The 23,035-nt window shown below is 41.8% G+C and overlaps 1 protein-coding gene and 1 pseudogene across 1 annotated transcript in view; both read right to left on the reverse strand.

The window, feature by feature from the left end:
- The window catches only part of CMKLR2 (chemerin chemokine-like receptor 2), a 46,496-nt gene extending 25,071 nt beyond the window's left edge, over positions 1 to 21,425 (reverse strand). Inside the window, exon 1 of the mRNA XM_004701564.3 lies at positions 21,322 to 21,425. The gene's annotated coding sequence lies outside the window, so the exon portion shown is untranslated. The remainder of the gene's footprint in view (positions 1 to 21,321) is intronic.
- Positions 17,566 to 17,710, reverse strand: LOC115872218 (annotated as a pseudogene).
- Positions 21,426 to 23,035: the final 1,610 nt, after the last annotated feature.

Consider the following 23,035-nt stretch of genomic DNA (forward strand, 5'->3'; position numbering starts at 1 on the left):
CCACAGGTTGAGAACTGCTGTCCTAGACGTTACTAAGTAGGATGGTTCCCGAGAAAGGATGCACGTGGGCGTATGCCTGCACTCTCTGGGGGTTTCAGTACTTGGAGGAACTGAAAGGCAAGGCAAGTGCTTCTCCAGGTACTCAAGCTGAAGAAGCAGAAAGTGTGCTGGCACTGGTTCAAGTGCTGCAATATACCTTCACGGAAACATAATGCAAAGGGCTTTATTTCCTGACAAGGAGCTTGGAAGGAACTCCGTATCAAACCACGGGACTCAATGCCATTTCTTTTTCCAAGTTCGACTTTTATCACAGCTTCCTGTATCTTTCCTGCTCATCCCAAGTATGCTCTGACAAAGCAGTCAGACAAGCTGTCTGAAACCGGATCCCCGGGAAGCTCATTTAATCATTTGTGTGACTGTTCAGGACAAGCAAAAAAAAAAAAAAAAAAAAAAACCTGGTCATTTTAAGTTCTTCTTTGAAAAACACCGAAGAATAAATAGCCATATTTCCTGTCATCCAAGATAGCCGTTTTGACAGCCTTCTCATGAGAACTTTAGGGTGGCCATTCTATTAATTAATTCTAAGAAGAGAAAACAAAAGCAAATCCCACCACACTAACCTGGAAAACGGGACTGAAAGGGAGTGTCCAGAAGTCTTTAGAACTTCCCTGTCTTCTTTCACCTCAGAAACCTGTGGCTGAGGAACACTTGCAGTGAGCTTTATGCCGGCTAGCGCACATGGCAAATGATCTTCTCTGACAGGCTCTTCTGGCTGATACTATGCTTGCACAGCAATTACATGCTTGGAATGCTTCCCAAGATTAGGTGAGTCTACATTAAAGCAGTTTGTAATATTAGCCAATTGCTTATTCAGTACATTTTCCACATCAGAAGTTCACGTGGTGGGCCACATCTCGAACTTGCATGTACAACATCATGTGCATCATTCGCTAATATCAGTGTCTGTTCTGTCATTCACACCTGCTAAATTTCTGCCCCAGCACACTTTATCTTTGGCCATGACCTCAGGGTAAGTCAACAACAGAATGTGACTATTAAAAAGTAATAATAACAGTAAAGAAGAAGAACTTCCCCATTAGGCTGTATGAATAGAAGTGGGAGTGTTTGTCCAAGACGACGTGAGCTGGTCAGATGTGTGCACCTAGGAGTATTGCGTTCCTTTCTGGGAATTGCCCTTTAAGAGGAACAACAGTTAACTGGAGTTTGTCCAGAGGAGAGGAAACAGGATGGAGAGAAAGCTTAAAGCTACTTATCCTGGAAAAGAAAGCAGGGTAACATTTTTCAAATGTTTCAAACCCGGTGTACAGAAGAGGGGACTGTTCTATCCAGTCAGATAGTCACACTAAGACTATGAAGGTAGCAGGGTGTTACCGTATATACGCGAGTATAAGCCGGCCCGAATATCCGCCGAGGCACCTAATTCTACCACAAAAACTGCATTAAAAATGTGCTGAAAAACTCGGCTTATACTCGAGTATATGTGGTAGTTCACTGTAAAATAGAACTTTCCGAGGACCTTCCTCACCATTGACAAATAGCATGTATCCGTTTAATAAATACATACTGAGCACCTACAATGCGGTATCGTTTCTGGAAAAACGAGGGAACCAGACAAAGGCATTGGTTTCATGGTGCTTTCCTCCTAGTGCTGTGCTGACAGATGGTGCACTTTTTATTCCCGGAGACAGTCAAGGACGCGTCCTTCCACTGCGCACTTTGAAGCAGGACAGCAGGACTAGATAGGCCTGGACGTGGGGGAGTCTACAGTTCTGCCAACCCTGAAACTCTTCGGGTCAGCTGCTCGAATGCTTGACTCAGTACAGTCTGATGGTTCTCCTGGTCCTGGTTCTAGCTGCACAGTTCTGATTCCATGGCTTAGCCCAAGCCTCTTTCTATCGGCAACAAATAGGAGAGTCAGAAAGTACAGCTACAAAAATCATAGAAACCTTTATTAAACAAACATCTCAAAAATGTGACACTATCATTTCTCAAGATGTCATCCATCTAGACCTACACACTTCCAAAGGCCGCAATCCTTCTCGGGACAAGTCTGGGCTCTTTGATTGACACCATGTCAAGGTGGCAGTTTGGGCACCCTTGAGGGATTGGAATCATGTTCCTTTAATATGTATAATTAGTTTGGAGAAACAAATAATAAGTCGGAAGGGGCACAGCCAGGGCTGGAGTGTAGCTCGGGTAAAATTTCTCAGTGCACTTCCTGGAGGAAAGCCTCGAAGACTAAGCAAGGCACTTAGCTGTGGAGCAAACAATTCCTCGGAGCAATGGTCTTGACCTTTTCCTCACTAATACCATTTTCAATTTCCTTAAAACTTCCTCCCATTAAGCCTCCTGATCATCTTGTCACCTTCAAGGAAATCTATCAGGCTTATCTCTTTGGAACCCTTCCTCACAAAACCGTGAGAACCTTCCGGACTGACCTCTGTGCTTTGACATTGAGTGGCCCAGCAGACTCGCAGGAAGTCACTGGTTTTGATTGGATTCTTATTTTTTTCTTGAAGATATTCCAGAGAGACTAAGGCCAATGTTTTACCAAAATTACTTGTCTGTAGCCACCCACTGATACAAAGGTGTGTTTAAACACGTTTTGTTTGAAATAAACCGGTGTATAGAGGAACTAGAAAAAAGTATGTATGAAAAAGTATCACTATTTTTTCACATACCCGGGTGTATACAGTGCTACCTCTGCAAAGACTTTGGGAAGGATGAGGTGACATGCAGCCTAAAGAGAGATGACTGTATTAAAAGCTGTATTCTTTTCCCCCTAGAAACATAGCCTCTAAAGGTGGCACAAATTCAAGTGTGTGATTGTGTGTGCTAGTCAATGTGATGAATGGAGAAAGTACACAATTGTCTTATGTCCAGTCTTCACTGCCAAAGATACATCATTCCTACTATGTTCCTCTTTTAAATTGTTATGATTTGTTAGGGGATGGGCATTCTCCTTTTACAAAAGAATTTCTTACTCCTGCATCTCTTAGAAAAGGTGTGAAGTCAATGTAGTTAGATCATAGCACCATCGCCGCTGACAGTTGGAAGGGATTCGTACAGCCTTTCCCATTTCCTTCGTCAGTTCTACATGAGGAAGTGGGAATTTCACAGAACCCTAAAAGAGGCTTGATTAGTAAAGATGGACGCACTGCTAACTACTAAGGATTTGGGAAAGAACCTACTTTAGATCAGGACTGTTATACAGGTTCTTCTAGAATCTAGAAATTACAAAGATGATATTAACATGTACTTAATAGAAGATGTGTGAAATAATAACTTAGACCTAGTGGGATAGAGAATGTAAAGGAAAGGATATCTTTGGAGATATTATCCAAAATGTAGCCCAGAATGACAAAGAGCAGGAAAATATGAAAGAAAGTTTGGGAAGGAATAGAAGTAAAGAAGAGAAAATATGAAAATCTAACGTGTATCACACAGAAGCTGTACAAGGGGATAAAACCTTGTATTAACCAAGTGGTAAACAGGGAGTGTGCAAAGCAGATCTAGTTGAAACTTGGGTATCATGATTATATTATAATAGAGAAGTATAATATAATGCTCATACTATTTCTGTTTCAGCCCCGAAGTTGGGTGGTTTTCAGAGGTGCCAACTCTTCTCCAGAGAGGAGAGGGAGAACTATTGCTCTGCCTTGATAGCACCCAGGCTTGACTGCATCTTTACTTTGGGAAGAGGGATAATCTTTGACAACAAGGTACCCACGGTCCTCATCTACATATGGAAAAGGCTCATCATAGAATAACATTAGGAAAACCCATCTTCGAGGAAATTAGGGTCCTTATTGTGAAAACTTCTATAAAATGCAAGAACTTTTGTAATTTTTTATGTTGGTCCTGTTTCTGCTGTCTTCTGTTTTCCTGCATGATGAATAGTAAAAGCTTTCATTTAAAAATAAATCTTCTGCCAGGGGCTTAAGTGGAGAGCAAATGTTTTGAGCATGATGAGGTTAACGAATGTACAAATGTGCTTTACACAATTGATGCATGCATGGATTGGGATAAGAGCTGTATGAGCCCCAATAAAATGATTAAAAATATTATTTAAAAAAAAGATGTGTAAAAACAATAATTAAATAAAATAAAAATAAATCTTCTGGAACTGATCACAATGATCTACAAATAACCCCCTCCCAGGGGGATGGAAACAGAAAAGTAGGTGAAGGGAGACAGTGGTCAGTGTAAGACATGAAAAAAAAAATTAGCAAGGGTTCATGAGGGAGGGTAGGGGAGGGGGGAACTGAGCTGATACCAAGGGCTCAAGTAGAATGAAAAGGCTTTGAAAATGATGATGGCAACATATGTACAAATGTGCTTGACACAATGGATGGATGGATAGATGGATTGTGATAAGACATGTAAGAGCTCCAATAAAGTGATTTAAAAATAAATCTTCTATGAGGGGCTTCAAAGAGTTCATGGAAAAATAAGAATGAAAAGATAATGGAACTGCCCCCTAACTTTTGGGAGCATCTTTGTACAGCAAAGAATGTAAGAGCCCCATGTCACGGAAGTAGATAGCGTCAGCTGAGGGCAAGGGCAGCGCCTGGATCCCTGTCACTCCATGAGCAAGAACCGGGAAAGCGTGGAGAGAGGGAAACGCAGCTCTGGAGCCGAGGGCAGTGGGCGAACCCCTCCAACGAGCAGGACTCCTCCGAGTCTGCCGCCTCCATGACCTTTCCTCCTTCGTTTGCTCAAACATGAAAAGCTAGTGCAGGACAGATGCTTCCTGACACCGGGAAAGTAATGGTGCAAAGCTAGCAATACCCTATTCTAGATATTCTCTTAAAGCTTGTAAGAGCAGGAATAAACACAAAAGTCATCTTTTAAACATATGGCTGAACTGATAAGAAAATCAGAAAAATATGCAGCCACCTGAACTGAAATGGGAGCAGGAAGCCCAAGACACCAAGTCTGCCCTGTAGCTACCAGCCAGTCCAGGGTGGTCTTGCACTTCTGTTCTTATTCCCATGCAAACATCACTGGTACTGGTATCACTACCACCACTACTGCTGGTACTTACTACTGCGACTAGTATTCCTCCTCACTGCCAGTGAGCCAATGCTGACTCAGCAACTTCACAGCAAAGAGTTGACCTGTCCTCGTGGGGGAAGACCAAAGAAGAATCGATGCATTTGAACTAAGATATTGGCAAAGCATATTGAAAGTAGCATGGACTGACAAAAGAGCAAACTAATCTATCTTGAAAGAAGAGCAGCCAGAATGCTCCTTAGAGGCAAGGATGGCAAGAGTTAGTCTCACACACTTTGGTCATGTTGTCAGGAAAGACCAGTCCCTGGAGAAGGACATCATGCTTGGTAAAGTAGCAGGGCAGAGAAAAAGAGGCAATGGATTGATCCAGTGGCTTCATTGATAGGCTCAAACCTAAGAATAAATATGAGGATGGCACAGGATGGGGTGGTGTTCTGTTCTGTTGTGCATAGGGTGGCTATGAGTCAGAATTGGCTCAACTGGCACCTAACAACAACAACAACAACAGTAAATCTTTACGGGTGTAGACAGGTTCATCTTCTTCTCACAAAGTGTCTAGTGGTTCCGAACTGCTGACCTTGCAGCGAGCAGCCAATGTGCCATTCACTCTACCACCAGGGCTCCACACAAAAGTTAGAAGATGAAATACAGGACCTTGGCTAGACATGTTGTATGATGAGGGAGCCCCAAATAAAGCGGACACCTTCAGGTTTAGGAGAAAGTCGACGAAAGAAGAAGCGTGGCCTGCCAAGGGAAGCAGACAGCAGATGTGCCTGTGTTAACCTTCGTGCTGGTTAAAAAAGAAGAAAATGTCTCCCTTGAAAATGTATACCGATGGACCTGCGCTCCTTCTAATTAATGGCTATTAAAAAGGCTCGAAGCCTAGAACTTAGTTTAAAGTAATGCTGAATTGCCAGTGCCCTGGGACCTGCCAAAAAAGCAAAACAAATGATTTCAACCCAGGCTTCAAATCTTTGGATGAGGTTCAAATGAACATAAGATCATGATTAAAAATAAACGCAAAATTACGTAAGAAAATATGACATCATTAGTGAGAGTGAATGAAAATAACTAACAATGAATCAGGTTTGTAAAGATTTCAGAAACTGGAATTATCAAATAAAAATATTTAGTAACTATGCTTAAGCATATAAATAAAACTTTAAAGGGCTAATAACTAAGAAGAGGTTCTCCCAAATGACCACTGATTTTTTTAAAATAAAGACTCAAATAGAAGTAGTAAAATTGACAAAGCTGCTTTAAAGGTCTTTTTATATCCACTCTTCAATAAAAATGTACTACTTAAAAAAAAGAAAAGAAAGAAATGCAAGTGACATTTTATGTACCCACCATTTATCCTGTAACTAACTAGTATGAGCATATTTTTATAGTTTGGATATATGAACAGTATTTTCTATTTATACAAGATCAACAACAAATTTTACTTTTCCTTGCTGATCTCTAGAATTTACTTTCATTTTCTTGCCTTATTTCACTGGCTAGGATTCCCAGCATGCTGTTAAATAAAATTAGGTAACTAATTAACAAAAATTGACAAAGATGATACTTGGAATTACTCTAAAATATTTCAGAAAAAAATCTATATACTGTACACACATTCCCCGAGAGACTGAGAAACCAATTGGGAAAGATTGTAACTGGTGAAGCTCTGTAGAGGATATGTGAGAGGACCCTACATTTGTATTGCAACTCTTCTATAAGCTTGAAATTATTTTCAAATCAGAGAATTTTAAATGCACCTATGAGGGGGTTCCAACAACTTCATGGAAAAATGGAATGAAAAGATTAGAAAACCGTCCCCACTTTTTGAAGCCTCCTTGTATAGATCAATCATAATTACAGACCGATCAGAGAGAGCCAAGTCTAAATCATTGGTCTAGATCTACGTAGTTGCTCACTCGACTACTTTTTCAGCTTCTCTGCAGAGCCAGTTTCGGGGAGGGGGAAATGGGCTGGGATGCTCGCTATCACTTCACCGAGTGTTGTTGCTGCTGGTAGCTGCTGCTGAGTTGGTTCTGATTCAGAGACCCTAAGCACAACCAGTACAACCCAGCCAGATCCGCACCACCCTCACGACTGCTCATGTGTTTGAGCCCATTGCCGTAGCCACTGCATCAATCCATCTGGTCAAGAGCCTTCCTCGCTTTCACTGCCCCCTCACGCTCCCAAGCATGATGTCCCTCTCCAGGGACTGGTCTCACCTGATAACACATCCAAAGTGTATGGTGCAAAGTTCCACCATCCCCTTCTCTAAGGAAATTTCTGGCTAGACTTCCTCTGTTTGTTCTTGGGCAGTCCAGGGTACTTTCAGTATTCTTCGCTAACACCATAGTTCAAAGGTATGGATTTTTCTTTTGGTCTTCCTTATTCAATGTCCAACGTTCACATGCACATGAGGTAATTGAAAAAACCATAGCTTGGGTCCAGTGTACCTTAGTCCTCAAAGTAACATCCTTGCTTCCCAACACGTTCAGACTGCTCGAACAGAATGCGTCATTTGAGCTCTTGACTACTGCTTCCATGAGCATTGATTGTAGATCCCAGCAAGATGAAATTCTCGACAACTTCACTTTTCTAAGTTTATCATGATCAATATTGGCTCAGTATTGACATTTTTTTACACTGAGTTGCAATTCATACTATTCTTGTAAAGCTGATTAATTATTTTGAAACACTGCCTATATTTTAGTTTGATGACACCATTTTGTAGTCAGCTAACTGTGATAACTGAGACAACAGACAGTCCCATGGCAATTTGACACAATCCCTGCTTCCCTGCATAAATAGAACTCTTTAGACTCTACTTACTTGCTTTGAAAAAAATGTATAAGGATTATATAAGTGAACCCTCAGTTACAGCTTAAACTTTGACTACAGCGCTTACTGCTATATCCATATTTGCTAGAACAATTCCTAGAACAATATGTTCAATATACATTCAAAGTAAAAGTGAGGAGGATTTAAAGTACGTAAATGTAATCTAGGTAAAAAAACAAAGTCATTCCATCGAGTCGATTCCGACTCACATCGACCCTGCAGGACAGGGTAGAACTGCCCCCATGGGTTTCTCAAACTGCCACTCTTTACAGGAATAGAAAACCTCATCTTTGTCCTGCAGAGCGCCTGGTGGTTTCCAACTACTGACCTTGAGGTTAGCAACCCAATGAGTAAACCCCATACCAATAGGACTTCTTAATCTAGGTGAAGGTTAATAATTTTGCTCACCAAACATCAATTCCTATTATGATGGACAACATTAAATTTTATTTTGCTGCTATTCTTTTGTAATTTTTCTTATTGCAAGTTAGGAGATGCCCCATATAAGAATTCTGAATTCTCTCTGCAATTTCTGATATAAAAAACGGGAATAAGGAAGCAGTGAGTTAGCGTTCCTGGGTTCCTGCAGGGGGCAGCAGAGGGCCCTTTGAATCAAACCCACGGAGGTGCTTGGGTGCAGGAGCAGAGAACTTATTGCCCTGGACCAGGCTGACTTGAGAAAAATCTGACCTTCAATTTGAACTTCAGTTGGCCAAATCAACCTTCCTGTTCAGGATCCACCTCATCTTGTTCTAATGTATAGAGTTGTTGGTTTTATTGGCATTTTAAAAGTCTGAATGCATAATTTAAAGTATTTTCATTGAATAATAACTTTAAAAAATTATCCTTTTAGTAAGCAGACCCAACAAATATATGACATTCTTTTCAAGGCTTAAGAGGGGCTACCCTCTGACCGCTTGGCACATTTGAAGCAGATCATCAGAAGGATGAGCAATACAGTGCTTTTTTGTTTTTGTTTTGTTTTTTAGCAGCAAGGTTTTCTGTTTTATGATATGTAGATACCCTGAAAAATACGACTTATGGTTGGTTTTTATTCCAGATGTGTTACTCGTTAACAGTGACAGTATGATGGTTCCTCCCTTTTCCCATTCACTTCATTGTGTTAGGAAACAGTTAGACATCGTCCGAGGCAAAGGGTTGGGCTTTCCTAAAGATGGCACCAGTGTGGCCAAGAACTACGTTTTCTTTCAGGGTCGGATGCTGGAAGTCAGGTCCTAACTATGACTGGAAATAAGAGAAACCAATAAGCACAATGAATAGAATTGTTCTACACAGCCAGCGTATCAATACTGTATTCAAATACGCACATTCTTCTTATCTCCTTTTTTTTGTTGTTTTGAAAATAAGACTGGCACCACATCAACCCCAGGTGCAGCTAGCTAATCTCCAGGGTCAGGAGTCAGGACAAGTAACTGGTGAGGTATGATCAACACTGTCGTTTGAGAACACAGAATACCTTCCTCTGTCTGGGGAAATGTCTTCGGCATCATCAAATCAAGATATAGTCAGGTCAGCCACCACCCACCCCCACGCCCCCTGCCCCAGAGGTTCTTGTTTTATCTAATCTGCAACCGGTTTTTGCCATGACTCTCCCTTGGGCTATGAAAGAATGTCTAGGGTTTTTATGAGCTAGTTTCCCCTCTCCCAGCCGCCCATCCCACCCCCTGCTGCATTCCTTTGAGTTTTCCATGTCTGCCTCCTTCTCCTAGTCAGCCTAGTTTCCAGTTCTTCAACTTCCTTCTTTTCCACCCGGGCATGCTCCCCCAAGGGCCTCCGTGTAATTCTTCAAAAATCATAGGCATTTCTGAGCAGTGCTCTATGGTGGTGAAGATCTAGGCGAAGGGAGAGAGGGGCAAAGAGAGGAGCTTATCTCATGGGCTCAAGTAGAAAATGTTTTGGAAATGATGGCAACATATGTACAAATATGCTTGATACAACTGAGGTATGAAACGTTATAAGAGCTGTAAGAGCCCCCAATAAAATGATAATATATATAAACATTATTGTGAATTCTATATTCTGCTAGAAATTGTAGTACTTCTAAAAAAAGCTATTATATGTGTTTCTGAGGGCTTGTTTTAGAAGTAAGCATAAGAACATAATTGTGTTCCATTAAAAAAAAAGATCTAGGCGAAGGGCTCACATAGATCATTGATTATTTATCTTTGTGGCCTGGGGGTTAGTGACATGCCTCGGTTTTTTATTTGTAATACAGGACTAATGAAGAAGACCTTCTTCATCAGGGAACTGGGAATATGAAATGAGGCCATTAAATAAAACTCATAGCACAGTGTGAAAGAGAACAATCCATTACTATTACAGTAGTCCTCTCTCTTAAACCTCGAACCCCTCCTCTCTCCCGTGTCCCCTGTATTCATCATCTCTGTGGCACTAATGGTGAAGGGGTTGACTCCCGAGCCCAAAGTTGGAGAATCAAATCCACCCAGAGGCACCACAAATGAAAGACCAGGCCACCTGCTTCGTAATAATGTTCTACGTGGCAACACGTGAGGTAGCCACGCTTTAGAATCAACTTACTTCACAGCAACTGGTTTCGTTTCTGTGTTCTGTTCCCTTGAATGCAGGTGCAAACACATTTTCTTCCCCACCCCCCTACCCTAACATAGATACCAAACCCAAATGCAGGCATCAGAAGAAGGCATGGAATACCTGACGGGGTTTGATCAAGACAATGTGGCTGAGAGAAAGTACTGAGAGTCTAACTAAGGGTGAACATGATAGTGGGACAGGAGGAAAGTAAAAAGAAATAGAGGAAAGAACTAGGGGGCAAAAGATATTTATAGAGGTATAAATATAGGCATGCACATATATAAATATATTAATACATAATGATAGAGATATAGGTCTGTGTACATATATTTAAATTTTAAGTATTAAGGCATCAGATGGACATTGGGTCTCTACATGAGTACTCCCTTAACACAAGAACATTTTGCTCCAATAACCTGGCGTTTTGTGATGCTCACCTTCCTAACGATCACTGAAGTAAAAAATGGGAGCATAAGCAAATGTAGTGATGACAGCTGATGGTGCCCGGCTGTTAAAAGATATAGCTAATACCAAGGGCTCAAGTAGAAAGAAAATGTTTTGAGAATGATGATGGCAACAAATGCACAAATGTGCTTGACACAATCGATGTATGTATGGATTGTGGTAAGAGTTGTATGAGCCCCCAATAAAATGGCTTAAAAAAAAGAGAGAGAAACCAGTCCCTGGAAAAAGATGTCATGCTTGGTAAATTCTAGGGGCAGCAAAAAAGAGGAAGACCTTCAATGAGAAAAAAAAAAAAGATAGAATCTGGGGTCTTAAAGGTTTGAAGTTAAACAAGTGGCCATGTAGCAGGGAAGGAACAAAGCCCACTTGGAAGAAGCACACCAGCCTGTGTGATTATGAGGTGTTGATGGGATTAGGTATCAGAAGACCCTAAACAAACAAATATATTGATGCAAATAATGGGGGTCAGAGTGGAGACCCAAAGCCCATCTGTAGACAATTGGACAGTCCCTCACAGAAGGGTCACAAGGAAAGAACGAGACAGTCAGAATGCAGCATAGCACCGATGGAACACATAATATTCCTCTAGTCCTTTAATGCCGCCCCCCGCTCCCCGCCCCCGCCCACTTTCATGACCCCAGTTCTACCTTACAAATCCGGCTAGACTGGAGCATGTACACTGGTACAGATAAGAGCTCTCAACACACAGAATCCACACACAGACCCCTCAGGAACAGTAATGGAAGTGGAGATACCATGAGGGTAGGGGGAACGGGGAACCATCAGAACGATCGACATGTAACCCCCCCATCCAGGGGGATGAACAACAGAAATGTGGGCAAAGGGAGACAGTGGATGGTGTAAGATATGACAATAATAATAATTTATAATTTATCAGGGGTTCACGAGGGTGGGAGGGTAGGGAAGGGAGGGAAAAAAGAGGAGCTGATACCAAGGGCCCAAGCAGCAAGAAAATGTTGTGAAAACAATGATGGCAAAATATGTACAGATGTGTTTGACATCATTGATGTATGGATTGTTATAAGAGCTGTAAGATCCCCGAATAAAATGATTTATTAATAAAAAGAAAGAAAGACATTGTCTTGTGTGCCTGACACGAGAAGAGAAGATATACTTGGTGCTAAACGGGTTGCTAAGCCAAGTTCAACTTCTGGGGACCCCAGGTATGCAGGAAAGAGCAATGCAGCGGGGAGCCTCTACAGCTGTGACCTTGCAGAAGTAATTTGCCAGGCCCATCTTTGACGGCATCTCTGAGTGGTCTAGAACTGCCAAACCTTTTGGTTAGTAAAACCCAAAGTATCGCACACCAAATCCAAGCTCACGGGTATCGAGTCGATTCTGACTCGTAGTGACTTCACGGGAGAACTGACCCTGTGGGTTTCTGAGACAAATTCTTTGTGGGAGTAGAAGTCCGTGTCGTTCTTCTGGAGAGAAGCTAGCTGGTGGGTTTGAACTGCTAACCTTGGGATTAGCAGCCCAATGCGGAACCACAGTGCCACCAGGGCTCCTCACATGGATCCAGTTTCTCCATTTTCATCCAGGTAGAAACCCATCAGAGAGCCATGGTAAGGTTGCTCTGAGCCGGAATTGAGTTGATGGCTGTGAGTTTGGATGTGAGTACGGATCACACCAAATCACGTATTGAGGTGGTGGATAAATGTGAGGTGTGCTGTGATCTTACTTTGCTAATCCTTTTTTTCAGTGTACTTTGAAACGATTCCCATAACTCACACAGCTCTGTTGAAAAGTAGCAAATTCTTGGACTTCCAGCTAATTTAATAATCAGTGAGTCTAATCAGAAAGCCCAGTTAATGACATCATTTGTGGTTAGTGTAGATAACATTTGGAGTCATGTTCAATCCTAAAAGAAAACATCAGTTGAAAGATACCACTGTAAGGAACAAAATAATGGTTTCCCGATGTTACAAGCTACATTGTGCTCATTCCTTCCTTTCCAAAGTAGGACATTCTGATCCTGTGATCATGTTCTGCTAAGGAGTTTATTTATTTTGCACCAAATGATTCGTGTAGATGAGTTCATTTCTTGTTCAGAATATTGGTGCGGCATAGCTGGTTTCTTGCTGTACTCTCACTGACTTGCTTGTATTCCAACTGGCGACAGAACAGATACATTACTGGCCTCAGCAAAGGGGGAAAAAAAACAACAACTAAAACACCCAGTGTCTCCAAAAACATTCTGTTTGTTCTTAAGTTTTACGGATAAGTTGCTGACAGAGTGCTTTAGAAAAATGTAAAAAAAGGAAGAAGTGGTCATTGTTTAGAAGATCACCGAGGACCACCCCACGGATTTGCACAATTCTATTCGCTCCAGCTAGAAAACCATTTTTTTAAAAAAAAGCAAAACCAAACCAATGTCTTGCTTGTTTCAGGCTGAATTAAGTGAGTGCCAATCGTCTTGTAAGTATTCCAATGGTTCATCAGAATGCAGCATTTTGATAGCTAGAGGTGGTATGCATCAGGGTTTGGCCTGAGGCGAGCCAGCATTACATGGAGCAGTTAGAGCGAGATTCAAGCAAAGCGGAGCACCCTGGAAAGCGACCCTCATTCCCTTTTAAAGAATTGCTTCACTTCCGTGGAAGTGAGATTTTATTGAGGGCCCAGGGAGGCAGGGGAGTCAGCAGAGAGAGGCCCTAATTTGACCTTGCTGGGATCCAGGTCATTGGTCAGCCTCACTTCTTGGGGCAGTTAACCACACAGAGGTGAAGGTGGACGCGACACTTGCGGCAGGTATTCTCGTGTTGCACTTGTACTTCTGCATGGAGATGCAGGGTGGCCTCTTGGTGGACAGAGAGACTCCAGCAGCCCTCCTCCAGCTGTTTAACAGCAAAAATCAGAGGTTGCTGGCTAGGCACAGGGCAGGTGGCCCTCCTTGGATTTGGGCACTGATGGATTTGACCACTCGATGGTCACTGGCTGCGCCTCCAGCATAACGGTCTTGCCCATCAGGGTCTTCACAGCGATGGGCACCTCTGCGTCTGTCACTCAGCCCCTTCTTGAAGAGACCCCATGCCTGCGTATCGCCTGTGTTTTGGAAACTATAGTCCATTTTGGAGAAGATCTGATCATACTAATTTTAGATATTGTTTGGTGTATTATAACCCTACTTGAAAACAACTATCTTGGAGGGTGTGCTGAAGTTCCCCTCCCCCTCTCAGCCTCTTAGAATACTGTATGGCCGGATCAATACCAGGCCAGCTTCTAGCAGCAAGTGACCCTGAATCTCCCCCACCGGTGCTGAGCTGACCAGAGCTGGCTGAGACAACTAGCAGCGAGTGCCCTTGAATCTCCCACACACACCTGCGGAGCTGACCAGAGCTGGCTAATGGCCCGCTTTATTCTTGACCCTCAGCTCTGCACCTGGCAAGGCCCGTTTGGCTCAGTGCCTGCACCCGGCATGGCCCGTTTGGCTCAGTGCCCACTTTGTTCTTGGCCGCCTCTCTGCACCCAGTACGAATACACCGGAAACCAGGAAGACACCTTACATTCCAGAAACCCGGACATACCTGTATCTCCCAATCCCTGTCCACTTTACCTTATATGGACTCATAACAGCCCAGTCAGATGTTCCCTGGCTATATAAGCACCGCCCCTTTAGCCTGAGGCGCCACTCCCTCCGCTTGGACACTGTGGACCGTGGGACTTCGCCCAGGCTTGGTTGTTCTTCCCAATAAAGCCTGTTTGCTCTAATTCGACTGATTTGGTTTCTGGTGCCTCTCGACTACCTTACAAATATGAGAGGCAAATCATGGAGACATACTATGCTTCTACATGGAATGTCTTTCCAGAGCGAAACATCCCACACAGGAAGGCACAAGGAACTTACCTACAGCGATTTTCTATCGTATAATCAATTCCCAACTTCTTGACTAGGGCATTTGAAGAACTGTAAATTAAGAAGACGTTCATATGTGACAGTGCGTGTGTGTTAATTATGATAAAATCACTCCAGTGGTGAATGTTTGATGTTCAGTATAGTTAATAAAATAAAAGTCCTATTGAACAGACTCTCTTCATATGCATGTGCAAGCTGGGCAATAAATTAAGAAGACCAAAGAATCAATGCCTTTCAGGTATGGTATTGGCAAAGAATGTTAAACATACCATGGACTGACAAAAGAAAAAACTGCTCCTTAGGGTTTCTGAGATTGTAGCTTTATGGATGCAGACAGCCTCATCTTTTTCCTGATGAGTGGATGATGGGTTTGAACCACTGGCTTTGTAGCCACGTTCAAAGATTAGCAGTCCAGGGGTTAGCCCACAGCACTACCAGACTCCTTAGTAAAGCCCAGTAGTACTTGGCAAATAGTTGTTGTTAGGGGCCATCAGGTTGGTTCTGACACATAGTGACCCCATTCTCAACCGAATGAAATCCTGTCTGGTCTCATGGCAACCCCACTGTTGCAGCCACTATGTCAATCCATTTCCTTGAGGGGCGTCTTCTTCTTTGCTGATCCACCACTTTCCCAAGCGTGATGTCCTTCTCCAGGATCTGATCCCTCCTGATAACATGTCCACTTCTGGCTGTACTTCTTCCGAGACAGATTTCTTCTAATACTTTCAATATTCACTACCAGCAGCAAATTTTCAATGTATCAATTCTTAATCCATCTGCTTTCTTTATTGTGTAACTTTCACATACATATGAGGTCATTGTAAACTATCATGACATGGGTCCGGCCCACTTGAGTTTTCAAAGTGTCATCTCTGGTCTTTAACACTTTGAAGAGGTCTTCAGCAGCAGATTAGCTCAGTGCAATGTATTGTTTGATTTCTTGATTGTTGCTTCCATGAGCATTGACTGTGGACCCAAGTAAAACGAAAACCTTGACAACGTCAATCTTTTCTCTGCTCATCATGATGCTGTCTGTCAGTCTAGTTGTCAGGAGTTTGATTCTCTTCGCATTGAATTGTAATCCATGCACAAGGCCGCGGTCTTTGATCTTCATCTAGTGACTCAAGTCATCCTCACGCTCAGCAAGCAAGGTGGTATCATCTATCTATTGGAGCTTGTCAATGAACCTTCCTTCAACCCTAATGCCTGGATCATCGTCACATAGTCCGGCTTTTGGGATTATATGCTTAGCACACAGATTGAATTGGTGAAAGGATACAAACCCGAGACGAACATTTCCTAAATTTAAACTACATGGTGTTCTCGTATTCTATTCCATTGATTGCCTCTTGATCTATGTATAGTTTACACATGAACACAATTAATTCCTGGAATTCCCGTCTTCTCACTGTTATCCATAGGTTTTTTTTTTATGATCCGACAGTTGAATGTTTTTGAGTAGTTGATAAAAGACAAAGGTCTTTTTGATACACTCTGTCTTCAGCCAAGATCCATCTGACAGAAGCAATGATGCACCTCATTCCATGCGCTCTTCTGAATCTACCTTGAATTTCTGCCTGCTCCTCATTTAGGTATCACAGCGACTGTTTTTGAATGATCTTCAGCAATAATTTACTTGCATGTGAGATTAATGATAATTTCTGTATTCTACTGGGTCACATTTCTTTGGACTGGACACAAATATGGATCTCTTTCCATTGGTTGGCCAGCTAGTTGTCTTGCAAATGGCTTGGCATAGACTGTAGCTTCCCGTGCTGCATCAATTTGTTAAAACATTCAATCTTGTTTTTCACTAATTGTTTCAATTCTTTCTTCAGATAGTAGGGCTCAAGAAATATTTATTGAATGCTGTAGATCCAGGAGACTGTTATTCACTGAGTTAGATTTAAAACTCACCCATGCCCATGGGCATAACTAATTTCCTTTTTTTGTTGTTGGTTTGGTCTAAGAAGACAAGGGTGAATTTGAGAAGGGAATTTAGGTTGTTAATTATCATCATGGCCATTAGTTCCTGTTTTCAGTTGTCTTATTAAAGGTGTTAAAAGAATGTTGAGTGCCTAGGAAAGCTACCCTATTCTTGAGAAATGTGCTAAATGTGTTCAGTCACTTAATTAGATCAGGACATTTGATAGACAGCAGGTCTCATTTCTGGGCAAAAAGGTTTAGATTCTTCTCCAAATTATTATCCATATCAAACAAATTTACTACACGCTGTATGGGTTTCCCATCATTTGTTGAATGTCATTAAAACCAGTTCCCTAACTACATTTAAAAGGTAGCAAATACCAACCCATCTAATTACATAAGTAGAACTGAACACATTAAGGTATCTGCTAACATTTCCTGAGTACTTGTTAAGTACAATACAATGCCAAGCGCCTCTACAGGCTTTTCACAGTTAATTCTCACAACAATCTTGGCAAATATTATTTTTAGAGGCTAAGACCAGGCTTTCTATTTCTGTAAAGAGTTAATCTCTCTCGGAAATTCACAGCGGCAGTTTGACTCTGTCCTGTCGATTCAATTTGAGTTGGAATCCACTCAATGGAAGTGAGGCTTTTGTTGTTGTTTGTAATTGACTTGATGGCAATGTTTTGAATGTGAGTGTGTGTTTGTGCATTTTAAAGAGAGGTTGGGAAATTAGCAAAAGTGGTAGAGCCCAAACTATCCTTGTGTTGTGTTTAGCAGCAGGGCCTTTCTCCTTGATCCATGCTTAATTTTCTGTAGTAGTTATTTTATTTATTATTATTTTATTAACACAGTCTCCCACTACCACAAATTATGCAGTCAAGTTTCCCCCATCTGGGGAAATGGCAGGGGTCAGCACATCCGGAGTGCAATGGATAAGCCTCGCCCTGGGAAAACCACCTTCGTGATTATGGTATCTCCCCTGCCAGTTAGTATGTAGTAATTTGTTAATAGGTTCATGTCCTACAATAAACTGCGAGAGCTTCAAGAACAAGAACTTTGCTTCACTTAGCCTTGTAGCATCTCAAGCACAGAGCAGAGTATCAGAAATATAATACTCACTGCCATCAAGTCAATGATGACTCAATGTGACTCAGTAGGGCAGGGTAGACCTGCCCCTGTGAGTTTCTGAGACTGTAGTTATTCATGGGAGTGGAAGGCCCCATTTTTCTCCTATGAAGTGTTTGATGGTTTCAAACTGCTGCCCTGCAGTTAGCATTCTAAGGTGTAACCACTACACCACCAGGACTCCTTTTGAAATATAACAGGTGCTCAATAAATATTCAGTGAGCAAAAGAGTAAATGCAATCTCAGTCATTAAACTATACTGTGTCTAGTATAATTTAAACATTATTTTACAAATTGATATTATTAACTATACATTATGAATTTACTAGACAAATAAAAATGGCTGTATAAAATAATGTCTATAAATGTTTTCCTATTTTTATTGGATACCCATATTTTATATGCTGAAGCACAAAAAATAGTCACTTTATAGATAAATAGTCCAATCATTGCCTCAATCCACAGCTGACCAGTCCACTTGGACCCATAGTGATCGTGTAGGACATGGTAGAACTACCCCTTTCAGTTTTGCGGGACTTTAAATCTTGAAAGAAGTAGACAGCTTCATCTTTCTTCTGAGGAGTACCCTGGGGGTTTGAATTGCTGACCTTGAAGGTAGCAGCTCAAGGGTAACTTATGATGTCACCAAAACCCAACCAAGCTTACGGCCATTGAGTCCATGCTGGCTCATCGCCGCCTTATGACCCTGCCGTTAACAACCCAAAATGTAAGCCACTATGCCACCAGGGCTTCTACTATGCCACCTTAAATAATGGCTCCTTAAGTAATGGCATGGTTCGTCCTACTAAGAAAATCTACCAGCTTTTAGTTATAGTTAGTTAAAGAGAAAGTTCCATTATCAGTTGTTCCCAGTGCAATAAGCTTTATCATTATAAGTCACTAAGTAGAAAATTTCATGAGAAATTAAGGATGACATATCTATACACATGTCTTCCGGGTTTAATGATCTAACTTTAAATTAAAATTATTTTTCATGCCATTATTGACAATCAGATTCTCACGGAAATGCAACCTGGCACCTACTTACTTGACTTGGCACGCAGTCTGTCTTTTCTAAGCTGCCACGCTACATGTCTCCTTTCTAAGTCTTTCTCTCTGAAGTCCTCCCTTTTCAATATCCATTCTGCCTTTATCCTATGCTCTTAACCCTGCCTACTGGTTCTAAAGTACTTTTGTGATGATTATATTGCCCATGCTGTGATCATGTTTTCTTGACTATTGGCCCCTACTGTGTGTGATGATGTAAGCCATTTGACATGGAGGGAAGCTACCCCACTTATTCAGTTATTGTAGTAGATGGCTGACTAGCTGACAGCAGCCTGTTTTTTATTTATTTTTTCTTAATTCCCCCTTCATCCCCCCACCCTTCCCTAATCCTCCTGGTATCTCTGCAGCCTGTTCTTTAATAAATAACATAGCTCTGTGGTAAAGAATTAACCTTACCCAAAGAGGGAGGGGTCTGGCCTTTGCCTTCATCTCCTGGGAAGTGATTTCTGGGGAGAGCGTCTTTGTCCAGACAATCTAACACTGTGACTTATAATGTGTGCTTTGGGCCGTGCTGTATCAGCTCTGAATCTGAGTAGCTGGAGATTCGAGGTGTTAGCTGGACTTTCCAAGGGAGTGCAAGGTCCAGCTAACACCTTGATTCAGCCCCAGTAGAAACTCTGAATATTAAGGCTCAGGTGATCTTCCCTCTTTGCCAATGTCTGTGCAAATTATCATAGTTTCCATGGAACTAGTGCTGCCCATGACTCCACTGGGCGATGACAACTAGAAGCTTAGTTCTTGGATAGAATCTGCCCCATGTAGCTCTTCCCTTGGTTGATTTTAATCTGTATTCTTTCTCTGTAACCTTAAGCATGCTAGTTTTCAGTGAATTCTGCCAGCAGAATGAACTTTTGTCTAAGGGTGGCTTTGGGGGTGCTCAAACTTGTCCTTGGTGTCAGAAGTGAGGGTGGCCTCTTAAGCACCGACTGTTCCCTAACTCTGAAGTAACGTTGGAGGTAATTTTCAGCACATAGAAGATCTGATTGGCTTTTGTATGATTCCTGAAAGGAGCTGATAACCTTTTCTTTTTGAATACTCTGCACTAAACATTATGAAATGAATTTTTGGTTTTATCCACCTGGTGCCAGACGAAGCTGCTGCTTGGAAGCTTATCATTGAGGGATTGGCAGCCAGAAGACCTCCTGTGATGGGAATTCCAAGACCATCTACTTGCTCCTCTGACTTAAATTTTGCTTGAATATCTGTCTAGGCACTCTATTTCTTTTCTTTTTTTAAATTAAATTTTATTTTTTCTATTGCTTTTCTTCCTCTACTTCAGCCTTCATTTGAACAGCTCCACGCATAATAAGTCTATTGGGACGGTTCCTGATCCCCGTTGAGTTAGCTTGACTTTTGAGCGCAGTTGTATCATCTCACCATTCAATTCTCAATTCATATGTCTAGATCTGCAACCCTGCCACTGCATGCATTGAGGACTTAAGCCAGAACGCCGACTGCACAGTTACATTGCTGAGATCACCATGAAGACTTACTCTGACCCTCAGGCAGCACAATTCAGAGCTGACCGAGGGCTAGAATCTTCCACCACAATCCTGTGGCTCCTCCCACCACCTCAGCCAAGGGTTAAGTCATATTTGCTTGCCTGCAAGTGACACCCGCAGATGGATTCTCTTAATTAATGATAAACTACAACCGAAAGAAAAATAGCAAACAAATAACCAACGTTTCTAATGTCTTTCCTGCTTTGCTTGCATGTGGTGGTAAACATTTAGAGCAGAACACAACAAACGTTAAACCACTCAAGAGCTCCAACATGCTCTTATCTATGAGATTTAAGAAATTCTTTGATTGCAAACAACGTCTTTATCTGCACTTGTCCCATAGAGATTGTGGCACGGATAGTTTCACACATGCCAGTTTATGTGGGACAATTGATTTATTTGCAGAACAAGCAGCCAGTGGACAAAGGCTGGATGGGAGCTCCAGGGAGACACTGGTCTCTCCCCGGGGCTAGTGTGTGTCACAGGGGAGGCTGGCTTTCCACAGCCCAAGCCCCAGCACCAGCCCCTGCCTTCCAATCACTCCTTTCACCGCTAATGATTAATCAAATACCCTCTAATCAATCAGCTGCCAATCTACATGCTTAACTGAAGGAAAGAGCAGACATAGTCTATCACAGAGTTTATGCCTGTTCCTGCTGACACCATTTTCTCAAACAACGAAGAGCATTTTTGTTGTTTCGTTTCCTTGTTTGACTATCAACGGAATGATCCGAAGTGCATATGATAATTGATGCATATGAAGAAATAAAGCACAGATAACTTTCTATTTCTCCTTTTTTTTTTTTTACCAAGTGCCTACGGTGTACCCTAGGCACCCATTACAAATATCATAATGAACAATGACTTTCTAAGCAGAGTTCCCAGAATGAAGTGTTGAAAGGAACCTACCTCCTCGGGCTGAGATTGAAGGAAGGCAAACTGAGGTCCCGGAGTTTGCTCTGCCTCGGGTTATGCAACAAGTCCCACGCAGAGCTGGGGTTTCTCAATTCTCCAGTGGGATTGCTACGAATCAAAGAATGTCTTAAAGTCACCTCACAGACCATGGTTCCACCTGATGAAAGATTTATGTTTTTGTGGTGTGTATGCAAATTGGGGTGGGTTTTCAATTTTATAAAGTTTTAAAATTGTATTGGTAATATAGTATTGTAGAAAATATGAGGAAGGCCAGAGAGAAATATCATGCATAAGCTCACCATTAGCCTAATATGACTATCCTTATTTTGAAGATTTTCAATTTTCATCTGTGTTTACTTAAGTATTTTTTCCCTTTAGATTATGACTCAGGGAGGGAATGCCCACCAGTGAAGGAATGAAAAGCCGTACCTGGCTAGCACTCTATAACACAAGCTTGTCTTCCAAATCAGGATTTTCTAATGAGTGCAAACTTGATCTATAATTAGTTCCTTAACTGTTCTTTGAGCATAAAGCCTCCCGCCTGTCAAATTTCCTTCTGTAGATTACTTTCACAAAAAGGGGATTGCTGGGTCAAAGAAGAGAAATCTATTGCCCTATGCACATTGCCAAATTGCTTTCCAAATTAATTACTCCAAAGTGGTGTGGCATTTGAAAAGGAATCTTAGGTTAAACATCTACCTCAGGAAGATGACAATTAGTAGAAAATGTACTTCGATAAATGAAATGACTTAAAGCTGACATACAATCATGAAAAACTTAAAAAAACCGCTTAGTACTTGATGATGTGCAAACACGAGAATTATTCAGTCAGAAGAATTACTTGGACTAGGTCATTTATGGCTCAGAGAAAGGTCTCCGGGCCTTTTTACAAAATAAACCCAAAAATGAGTGGATTAAGCTAGCAATAGGCTTGTAGATTCTCAAGCAAATGAGTTTGTCCCAAGTGAAAAGAGCCAAGATAAGAGAATAATTGCTGATGAAAATTCTTTATTTGTTTTTCATTATGCCCTTTTCTATCCATTAGCTTTCATTTGGAGGAAAGGGGAAGCCACTAGACACAAGGCAATTGGTGTTCCCAGTTGCCTGATTACAAAAGAAACAGTCCACTGGCAGAACCTTTCCTTCCCAGCTCCTTCCATACACTTAGCTGCTTGCCCCTCATTAGGAAAGCCCAGGTACCAATTATTTGAACAGGCAGTTGATGACGAGGTTTTCAAATGCTTCAACAATAAGGAAAGGGAGGGGATTTCAAAAGAAATGCTAAGCTTTCATCTTTGAAAGAGAAAAAAATCCCCAAGTAAAACCAAACCTCTATTACCATGCATCATTATTTTTCCTACCTTGTACGGGAAGGCGGCGACTATCAATTTTCATTACAGAGTCCCACTTTCTCCCGCTAGTTTTCTCCACAAATGGCTTTCTTTCCATAAAGGGTCTTTGCCTCTATCTGGATCACAACCACTTCAGATCCAAGGTTATGGGCTGTAATTATCTAGGTAAAAGCTGAGATAATGACCGAATGGGCTTCCTTGCCCCCACCCCCACCCCCCTGTCCTCATTCTCTGTGGCTTTTAGTGCTGTCGCTGTAGTGAGCCTTCTGTGATCCCCAAACACTTTTGACAGGACCGAAAATATGAATCTGCAGATAGAGCTTTTTGCAAACTGTCAGGAGTCCTTTTGCTTTTTT

The sequence above is a fragment of the Echinops telfairi genome, unplaced genomic scaffold (genome assembly GCF_000313985.2).
Source record: "Echinops telfairi isolate 266 unplaced genomic scaffold, ASM31398v2 ScPeMD7_3;HRSCAF=10, whole genome shotgun sequence".
Classification (NCBI taxonomy): domain Eukaryota; kingdom Metazoa; phylum Chordata; class Mammalia; order Afrosoricida; family Tenrecidae; genus Echinops; species Echinops telfairi.